The 7,765-nt window shown below is 52.1% G+C and overlaps 1 long non-coding RNA gene and 1 pseudogene across 1 annotated transcript; both read left to right on the top strand.

The window, feature by feature from the left end:
• The first annotated feature begins 831 nt into the window (after positions 1-831).
• LOC125515905 (bisdemethoxycurcumin synthase-like) lies at positions 832-5,771 on the top strand (annotated as a pseudogene).
• LOC147963219 (uncharacterized) lies at positions 1,894-2,686 on the top strand. The gene is made up of 2 exons (XR_015607236.1): positions 1,894-2,189; positions 2,300-2,686. It is a non-coding gene; the product is annotated as an uncharacterized LOC147963219 (long non-coding RNA).
• Positions 5,772-7,765: the final 1,994 nt, after the last annotated feature.

The raw sequence follows: 7,765 nt of genomic DNA on the forward strand, positions 1-7,765 counted from the left end.
TCGAAATCCAAACTGTAGCTATTGCTTAGCCCTACCGCCGCCCCATCGCCATCAGCTTGTTGAATCAGGTCGTCGCGTCGTGGCTGGCCGATCTGCCACCTTCGAGGCTCAAGCGCGGCCGCGAGTCGAATGACATGACGGAGAAGAAGCGCGAATCAAGCGCCACCGAACAGAAGCTCACATGCTCCCGCTGTAGGTCGGGTCGCACTCCTGCTGCACCTCGCCGGGGCTGGCGGGGATGGCCGAACCGGCCGGCGGCGGAGAGGAATGGGTAGGGGAGGTCGAGAGGAAGCCAAACCGGTTAGCGGCAGCACAAGGTGACGCCTAAGCTGCCCGTAATCGACCGATGGCGGCGGCGGAAAGGGGATCGGGCAGGAGGCGGACCGGCGAGGCAGGCGGTGGGGGACGGGGGGGGGGGGGGGGGGGCGAAGACGCGGAGGGCCTGGCGGCCGTCTGGCGGGGGCGGTGCCGTCGATTTGGTGCGGATTTGGCCGGCGGCGGAGTCGGGCAGGTGGCGACTGGTCGCGCGGAAGGGAAAGGAATGGCGGTTGGCGGTTGGCGCGTGACCGGCGTCTTTATACATCTCCTGTAGGTGGAGATGCAACTTTGCACTGCGAGGTGTTGTAGTTTACATCTTCAAGAGATGGAGATATTTTTTTTTTTTGCATCTACATCATCCATCTATTGAAGCAACGTTTTTAGGCCTCAGAGATGCAAAATATAGTTATTTTGCATATATATCTTATTGAAGATGCTCTAACTAGTTATAAAACCTGAGCCCATATGCACCAAGATTCACAGGTCTCTTTAGACGCAAGATCAACAAAACGCGTCGTGTGCCTAGCGAATACATACTCGGCCGGCCATGGGAAGCTGCGGAAGCAACGGGCACGGTACAGCTGTGGTGGTGGTGCGGCGGCCGCACGCCGAAGGCCCAGCGTCTATGCTCGGCATCGGCACGGCGAACCCCGCCGGCGTGCTAATGCCCCAGGACGTCTTCTCCGACACCCTCTTCCGCGTCACCAACAGCGACCACCTCACTGAGCTCAAACACAAGCTAACCAGAATTTGTACAACGGTTTTTCCTGATTACAGTCCCATGCATACTAGTTTTCTTCCTAGTAGTACTCAATGCTATTCCTGGTTCCAGGCGGGAACACGGGCATCGACAAGCGACACTTCCAGCTGACGGAGGAGACGCTGGCGGCTCATCCGGAGCTGCTCGACCCGGAGCTGCCGTCGCTGGACACGCGGGTCCACATGACCGTCGACGCCGTGCCCAAGCTCGCGCAGCGTGCCGCGGCTAAGGCCATCGCCGAGTGGGGCCGTCCGGCCGCCGACATCACCCACCTCGTCTTCACCACCTACTCCGCCTGCGGCGCCCCGAGCGCCGACCTCCGCCTGGCCACGCTGCTCGGCCTCAGGCCCACCGTCAGCCGCACCATGCTCAGCCTCCACGGCTGCTACGGCGGCGGCAGGGCGCTCGGCCTCGCCAAGGAGCTCGCCGAGAACAACCGCGGGGCGCGCGTCCTCGTGGCCTGCTCTGAGACCACGCTGGTCTGCTTGGGCGCGCCCGACGGCGGCAACCTCGTCGGCCACGCCATCTTCGGGGACGGCGCCGGCGCGGTCATCGTCGGGGCCGGCCCGTTCCTCGACGACGAGCGGCGCCCCATCTTCGAGATGGTGCGCGCCACGCAGACCACGGTGCCCAGGACGGAGCACACGCTAGGCATGCAGGTCTCCGGCGGCGGCATGGCTTCCACCTCTCCATCCAGGTGCCCGCCACGCAGGGCCGGCCCATAGGCCGGGGCAACGGGGCGACCGCCCTGGCCCCTGGGAGGTAGGGGCCCCGGCCCAGGTAGGAGTACAGTATACGTATTAGGTCCAGAAAAATAAGAGGGAAAAAAAGAAGGCCCAAGCCCATCACGTAGCTAGCAACACTCCATCGATCTCCTTTGTCTCAAAAAATAAACAAATCCATCGATCTCCTCCAGTCTCCTCGCCTCCTCCCCAAATTCTCAAATCCCAAAGAACAGCGCCGCCGCTCCCGTGCACTTCCAAATTCGAGGTGCTGCTCCGTGCATCCATTAATGGAGACCGATGGTGCTATTCCCTTCCCCAATCATCTTTCATTGCATCCTCAATGATCCCCATCAATAGACGTTTGAGGCATCACCGCATCAGAGATGGTACATCTCCCTCCTTTGCCTAATCAAGTAGTCTTTTCATTCGCTATTAAACAGCCCGCCTCTCCATCTCTGATTGCTCCATCTGACAGCTGCAATTCTTCTTTTCCTAGTTTCTACTCTTCTCTTGGCCTGTTCTTCAAAGCTTCATTGGATCCAGGGATGAGAAGGGGGGATGGGGAATGACTCTTGCAGCCTTGCAGATCTTGGAAGCTACATCGACAATTTGACATCAATCCATATGCCCATATTTAGATGCTTTTGTTCCCTGTATTGACAGTTTTTCTGCAATTGTTTGGTGATGTGTGTTCTCAAAACTGTTTATCCCTGAGAAAAGAAAGTGAAAAAAAACACAAACGGTTCAAGTTGCTATCCGTTTTGACAAGGTTTTCATTCTTAGAAGAGCGAGATGATGGTCTCTTTGTGCCACTTAGAAGAGCGATCTTTTGTAGAACTATATTGTTTCCATACTATTATGACGTAATTCTCTGGACAATCAATCTATACTATGTATTGAATTGCTTTGAAAACACTTTTTTTTGCGGCAAGCTTTCGAAATACAATATGTATAAATTTTTATTTGTTCACAAGGGCCCCATTTTGCCGTCTCGCCCCAGGGCCCCGAATATGTATGGACCGGCCCTGGCCACGCTCATCGGGCAGAACGTCCAGGGCTGCATCATCCATGCATTCGCATTCCGCGGAGGAGACGACGACGCCGATGATGGCGCTCATCTTCCATCTCCATGCTCTGGGAACGGAAAATGGAATGACCTCTTCTGGGCGGTGCACCCAGGTGGCCGTCAGATCCTGGACAACATAGACAAGGTGCTCCAGCTGGAGCCGGAGAAGCTGGCGGCCAGCCGGCACATGCTCCGTGAGTACGGCAACATGAGCAGCGCCACCATCGTCTTCGTGCTTGACGAGCTGCGCCAGCGCCGGAGCCTGCTGCCGGAGTGGGGCGCCATGATGGCCTTTGGTCCGGGAATCACTATCGAGACCATGGTGCTCCGCTGTCCACGCTAGCTCATCGATGCCGTCCATCCATCTATCCTTCTCAAGCCTCCATCTATCGTCCAAGTACTTTTTGTGTGTGCGCGTGTGTCACGCAAAATGCATTATACGATGTACTCCTATTGTGATACTGTACGATGATTTGAAATAAAGTTCTTAATAACTGGGGTAATAAAATGAAGACCAATATATCGGAATTGTGTTGAATAATGAATATTTGTGTACAAGATCTCAACTATTAAAGGGGAGTTGGTAGTCCACGGTTTATTTTTGTCTCACCTCCCACCATTGATTTTTTTTCTTAATGAACCCCACCTTCCCCTGGTTTTTTCTTTTTTTTCCTTCTAGTATAATCTAGCTCAATCTAATAGAAGAAAAAACTCTAGGTGCCACGCCAAGCACTCTTCCCGTTCTAGGGTTTCCACGCGCCACCGCCTCACCTCCTTCCCCGGCCACCTCCCATACACACCCGGGATCCCACCAAAGAACTAGTGGCAGTAGGAGTAGAGAACGATCCGGTGGAGAGGTCGCCGGAAGCACCTCGCTAAGGCAAGTCCCCATGGCGACTAGGCCGCACCACAACTGGTGAACAGAGGTGTGCCGCCCGTAGTGTTTTTTAACCAGCACGTAGTTTTCTCACTCGTCTTTTTTTTTCCACTTTAGTGTTTTTTAACTCATTAACCATTTCTTAAAAGCCTTCAACATTTACGGAAACTCTTGATTTTTTTTTAAATTCATGGACAAATTCAGTTCTTCTCATTATTGCATTGTATCCACATATAAATTAGAAATATGCAATTGAAAGTTCGAATTGGAGATCAAAATATTTTCACACAAAATATTTGTTTGCGGTGGTACATAAGACATTCTTATATGTGAATGATCTACTCTTGTTGCAAACACAAAGTTATATATATATATATATATATGTATGTATGTATGTATGTATATATATAGAGAGAGAGATTTTTTACGGTGCATCATACTACCTGATATAGTGGGTAGTATTAAGTTGATCCAAGGGCTAATATGAGTCGGCTCAGACTTTTGTTCAAGGACAGATTGGTAATTCCTATTAGGGGATTAATTAAAATAATCGTAGCTAACGCAGGCCTCCATCCTCCACGCCGCGCGCCATCCTGGGTACTCCGCCTTCCCTACGCAGCCTGTACGTACGCCTCCGGCAGCCTGCCGCCGGCCGCCGCTCGCCCTCACCTCTTGTCGCACACAAGGACAAGCACCCTGCACCCATGTCCTGTCTCGTCGCTGCTGGCATACTGCCGAAACTGCCACCATGCCATGAAATTGTTGCTGAAGGATCATACCAGGGTTGCTATGTTTCTTTTCCCTGCATCAGTACAGCAAGCTTGATCACAGATTCTCTGAACTTTCTTTGAAGACAGTAGTCTGCTGAGTTCTATGCGAGATCTGCTCCGTTTGTTTTATAGATCAGCGTCAATCTTCATTATTCTAAGTCGATGATAGCAAACTGGGTATTATTTTCCATACGGTTTGAAGTAGGACTGTCGAGGTGGCTTCGCCACTCAGGGAGGTAGAGCTTGGCCGCCGGCGAACCCTCTCCTCCCGACACGTGCCACCACTGCGTTCAACCTATCCGCGGTGCCCCCTCCCGGCACCATCCGCCAGCAACGCGATGCGTGCGCCGTGATTCGGCAGCGCGCGGCTGCGCGTGGTTGGAGGTTGCACGTCCTTGTGTGCGATAGCCATGTGGGGCAGTGTTGATTAGGACTGTTGATGCTCAGGTGTGGGCAGAGGTTCGCTAGTACAGGAAGGTGCCACTGCGCAGGGCGGGCTGATATTCGCCGGCGGCGGTAGGCACTGACGATGGCGACAGTGCGGGATGGATAGGGGAAATGACAGGAAACGAATGGTGACTGGTTACCTGAAATGCCAACCCTGCCTTTCATCTTTATTTTTTTAAGGGATTCATAACCGTGAAATACCCAAAATGCCCCCTACGCCTCAATATACTACCTGAAATCCGCTGTAGTATTGCAGCATCCGAACCGTTGAACCACACAAATAAACGGTCCTAATTTACTTGATGCACTGTAAAAGGTCTCTATATATATGCGTGGAAATATATAGTTCTTTGTACTTGAGTAGTGAGATGTGTAGTTTTGTAACATCGTGGTGTCAAAGTTTTCATCATTCATCGGAAAGAACGTCCAGGGCTGCCTCATCAACTCATTCGCTTTCCGTAGTAGCAGCGACACCACCGATGGTGGCGGCGGCGACGACGATGATGGTGGTGCTCATCTTCCATCTCCATGCTCTGGGAACGGAAAGTGGAACGACCTCTTCTGGGCGGTGCACCCAGGCGGCCGTCAGATCCTGGACAACATAGACAAGGTGCTCAAGCTGGAGCCGGAGAAGCTGGCGGCCAACCGGCACGTGCTCCGCGAGTACGGCAACATGAGCGGCGCCACCATCGTCTTCGTGCTCGACGAGCTGCGCCAGCGCCGGAGCCTGCTGCCGGAGTGGGGCGCCATGATGGCCTTCAGTCCGGGAATCACTATCGAGACCATGGTGCTCCGCTGTCCACGCTAGCTGAAATCCGCTGTAGTATTGCATCATCCGCCAAAAGGCTGGTGAGTAGGAAGGAAGGTCTTGAGCCAGTCCAACTTTCGGTGACCAGCAATGTGCTTGCATGTTTAGCACAAAGGTGGGCCGGTACATTGGCTGCCCTGTTTACATGTTGAACAACAAAAGAAGAAAAAGATGAAGCTAGCTCTCCAATTTCTACAAGTAAAGGAGCCACAACAGAAAGGCTGTTATGACGAGTGTTCCAGAGATTAACTATCTCCAGGTAATCTGTTTCCATGATCACATGTGAGAAGCCATGCAAGTTAGCAAAGATGACTCCATCACGCAAAGCCATGGTCTCTCCAATGAACGGATCCGATAACCCTATATAGGGTTTACTCCAAGCTCCCAACAAGGCCTTGCTGGAACGAGCAACACCTCCCGCTCCCACCTTATTGAAGTCCAAATTCACAGCCGCATCTGTATTGATCTTGATAACCCCCTCTTCAGGAGGTGTCCACCCAAAACCTGGCATCACCGAAGCATGTGGAAGAGGAATATCAAGTAACGCCAAGTCCTCCCGTATCCTCTTGACTGATGAAAAGGGATCAAGTTGATCATCATCATGAGTAACTCTATTTCTAGAGTGCCAAATAGCCCACATTACTGAGATCATCTGAGACCTTTCCAAAGCAAAAAACCGCCCATCACATATAATATCACGGGCCATGTATCCGGGTGTAGGCGCGGCCTGCGGAGATCGAACAAAGCGAAGGCCTGCTCCCAGAACAACTTGGCATGAGAGCAATGCACTAGAGCGTGCATTGAATCTTCATCCATTGCATGACAAACATTGCATCGACTGATGAGTTTGATATGACAGTACCTCAAGGTGGATTCATCAGGGAGGATGCCACGGACGACCCTCCACCAGAACACACGCACTTTCGGCAACACCTTGAGCTTCCATAGCGACTTCCACATCTGTTCTTCAGTCTGTGAGGATCCGGTAACCATCCCTTCCTCGAGAGCTAGACGCTCCTTTTGAGTCACAAGAGCACGGTACGCCGACTTGACAGAATAGATGCCGCTTCTTTCATGGGCCCAAGCAAGAAAATCATCGCCGCCACCTGTGCGTAGTGGGATATTCAGTATCGCATCCGCGTCGGGTGTAGCAAACACGTCACGAATTAGTTCCCGACGCCATGACCAGTTGTCTGTATCAATTAGCTGGTCCACAGTTCCCAGCGTCGTCCCTCCTGGTACAATCATAGGAGACAAAGTATGTAAACCTGGGATCCACTTATCATGCCAAATGGAGATAGTAGTCCCATCGCCAACCCTCTTAATGAGACCAACATCAAGCGCCCTCCTGCCTGTGACAATTGCGCGCCAAATAGCAGAGGCCGTCTTTGGCACCGTGGCCTCCAAGAATTCCCCATCGGGAAAGTATCGGCCCTTTATAACCCTGGCGCATAGTGAATCCGGATTTGTAATGAATCTCCACCCGTGTTTCCCGAGCAGCGCCAAGTTAAACAATTTCAGATCCCGGAAGCCCATACCCCCTTGGGCTTTTGGAGATGCAAGTTTATCCCAGGCCAACCAATGCATCGCACGTCGATCAAGGGATCCACTCCACCAAAATTTAGCCATGCTAGATGTCAAACTTTTGCATACCTTTTTAGAAAGAAGGAAGCAACTCATACTGAACATTGGAATAGCTTGTATTACTGACTTGATCAATGATTCTCTACCGGCGCAAGCAAGAAGGCGCTCTGCCCATCCATTCATTTTGCTCCGTGAACGCTCCCCAATGTGATCAAAAGTACCACTGGAAATCCTCCCAACTGCTGTTGGTAACCCAAGGTAGCGGTCGCTGAATGCCTCGACTTGTATGCCTAGTAGCAGCTTCAGATCATGCCGCCTGTCCACTGGTGTGTTTGGCTAAAAGAAGACTGCGCTTTTATCGCGGTTTACCGACTGGCCTGAACTTGCAGCATAAATAACCAAGATTTCAT

Source organism: Triticum urartu, chromosome 6A (assembly GCF_056163025.1).
Source record: "Triticum urartu cultivar PI428250 chromosome 6A, HENAU_Tu73, whole genome shotgun sequence".
NCBI classification, from domain to species: domain Eukaryota; kingdom Viridiplantae; phylum Streptophyta; class Magnoliopsida; order Poales; family Poaceae; genus Triticum; species Triticum urartu.